The following is a 3,365-nucleotide window of genomic DNA, read 5'->3' on the forward strand; positions in this document are numbered from 1 at the left end:
TTTTTTTTTTTTTTCTGGAAACTGCCGACATATAATTTGAGATATTGATGAGGAGGCATATGTTTAGGAAACAGCACTTTGCCTGTCTTACCTTCTGAAACGTTGTTTTATCATCAAGCTGAGCAGTAGATTTTAAAGGCTTTTATATCATCTTTCAACATCTCAACTTTATTTTCCTGTTTCCATTTGCATAGCAATAGATAGTCACAATTTATTTTTCGTTACAGTTTTATGGTCCTTGTACTTATAATGAATTTCTATTTTCCATAAGATCCTGCTTGTTGAGTAACTACAGAATATGCATAATAGATAGAAGAATAAATAAGTTTTATTAATCGAAATGCTCATATCTATTGAAAGGAAATTTCAATCTCTCATATTTATTTATTTGAAAACTGCTCTTCCTAAAGGGTTTGAGGCTGACAATTTCAAGTCCTGATTTTATTTTAAAAGGTCACTTAATTAAAATTTATAAGAAGCTAAGCTAGGCCGGGCACGGTGGTTCAAGCCTGTAATCCCAGCACTTTGGGAGGCCGAGATGGGCGGATCACGAGGTCAGGAGATCGAGACCATCTTGGTTAACATGGTGAAACCCCGTCTCTACTAAAAAAATACAAAAAACTAGCCGCGCGCCGTGGCAGGCACCTGTAGTCCCAGCTACTCGGGAGGCTGAGGCAGGAGAATGGCATAAACCCGGGAGGCGGAGCTTGCAGTGAGCTGAGATTCGGCCACCGCACTCCAGCCTGGGCAACAGAGCGAGACTTCGTCTCAAAAAAAAAAAAAAAATAAGCTAAGCTAATACATTTTTAAATGTTGAGCATAATTGTTTTCCCATAATTCTAAAAATATTAAAACAATTTTTTTAAATTAAGGGCTTTTTCTACTTTAAAGGCTAATTAGATTATATATTTGGCTTAATATCTTATTATTGAAACATTTAATTATAAAAACCTGTTAATTGCATTATTGTATGAAATATACAAATATGCTAATTTACATTGGCTGTATTTGCTCTCAATAATAAGGACTTAGAGAAGACTAAAATTATATTTAAATATTTTAGGCAGGCATGGTGACTCATGCCTGTAATCCAGAATTTTTGGAGGTCAAGACAGACAGATCACTTGAGGCCAGAAGTTGGAGACCAGCCTGGGCAGCATAACAAGACTTTGTCTATACAAAAAATAAAATAAAATTTTTATTGAGTGTGATAGGATGCACCTGTAACCTCAGGTACTTGGGAAGCTGAGGAGAGGGAATTGCTTGAGCCCAGGAGTCCGAGGCTGCAGTAAGCAATGATCACACAACTGCACTCCATCCTGGGCAACAGAGCAAGATCCCATGTCTAAAAAATAAAAATAATACAAAATGTCCAAAGATACACAGAATCTTTTAATAACATTGTCTTTTAATTATACAGTCTTATAGATGTCTTAAAATTTTAAATATAAATAAAGGGATTAATATCTCTATTGTATCTTCCTGATCTTTCTCTCTCCCCCACAAAAATGGACATACAGAGACACACACATACATACATACATACGCATACACTTACACACACAAGGAATAACAGATGCTATTTCATTGATGCATATATTGGTAGACTGTCACATATGGTGTGGTGTGTTAATTAGTTCATTAATCTGGAAAACTGCCACAATACTATGTATCCATGTTTACAGTTTTACAAATATCTTTTATAAACTAGATTAAAAAAACAGCAATCCATTGGAATACAGAACATTGTAAGGCTAGATTTATGCACATAAAAGAAAATGTAAATGAAACACTATATTCAAGATGACTGTTAATCCTTTATCAAATATTTTCCCATTAAAACATGCAAATAGGAAAATTTAACTAAAAGAAGACAAATTGTCATAAAGTAAAATCAAATGAGCATGTGGCTTGAGGTAAATTGTGCCAATGGGATTAATTTGACAAGTTTATTTTTATCAATTTCTGCTTCAATTACTCAAGCCACATTTCTAATATGAGTCAAATAACGTGCTGGTAATTTATGATATTTATATCGAATAACACATGAATAAGATATTTAATGATCCATAAAACATAATATATTTCTACTGAGGTGGATCAAAAACTTTCTTATTTTTGGTTTTCAAATAGATAGAAATTATTTACAAAGAGTTTAATATAATAGAAATTGTGCATAAAGTCATTGGTTACTCTATAACTGTGCTATTTAGCTCACTATTGTCCACTTTGCTAATGCTATAGTGCAAAGGTATTTTTTCACCCAGGGCTGTTACATATCAGAAACAAACACCACTCTATCTAGTTCAGAGAGAAAAATGTTTTTGTTTGTTTTGTTTTGGTATTTGGTTTTGATTTTTAACATGCAACTCAAAGATTCTCCATAAGTCCTTAAAAACATTGCCCAAACTTGTCTTAAGGCTGCCTATAACCTGCTATCACTAGCTCAGCACAAAACTTGAGTTACTAAAGCCCCTATCGCTTAGCCAAATAATGAATTCCATGCGGTCCCGGCTTCTTTACATTACTCTGTTCTGAATCAAAACTCTATTCTCTTCTGTCTGATTGGGTGGCCTAAATTACTTGTCTGTGACCTACCTTCAAAGGATTCTGTAAAAGAATAACACTGGCTTATAATGAGGGTAGGGCCATCCTCCATATTAAAGGGTGTTCAAGAGATGTCAGGGGACTTTATGCATAGCAAATGTCTACTAGAGCCCATCTCTTAGCTGTCCAACATGCTTGTACACCTGTCTTCCATACTTCAACTTCCAAACAATTATAATACCCAGAGCTACCACAAAAATATGTTTCTCCCTTACATATTTTAAGTATCATTTTAAAAATTGGAAATAAAATATGTACTGACTTTTTAGGTCACTGTATTAAACATGACTTAAACAGAGGGTTTTCAGTTAATTCTATGTGGTACATTTATGTGCATTCTATGTGATAAAGAAAATAAAATACGAAGGGTAACATTAATGAAATGGTCTTGATAACTCACATCTTATAAACGTCTTGATGATTTGTCAGGATTTCTAAGCAATATCCATTTTCCTCTTGTCTCATCCTTGTTCTATCTTTATACAATTCCACATACAAATTTTAAAGTTTAACACCACTAAATAAGTATATAACATAGCTACAGAAGTCAATTGAGGAAAAGGGAAATTATTTCAGATATATACATAAATATGTTACTGTGAAGAAACCACATTAGTTAATCCAATACTTAGCTTTACATTTGGTCACAAAGCTATACAATTGGTATTTAATGCCTTCTTTCTCCACTACCCTGCCATATGTTCTTTTCTCATATCCGCCACCACAGATGATCTAAGTGTGTTACTGGTTGAGGTGAT

This window comes from Mandrillus leucophaeus, unplaced genomic scaffold (assembly GCF_000951045.1).
Source record: "Mandrillus leucophaeus isolate KB7577 unplaced genomic scaffold, Mleu.le_1.0 Scaffold519, whole genome shotgun sequence".
Classification (NCBI taxonomy): domain Eukaryota; kingdom Metazoa; phylum Chordata; class Mammalia; order Primates; family Cercopithecidae; genus Mandrillus; species Mandrillus leucophaeus.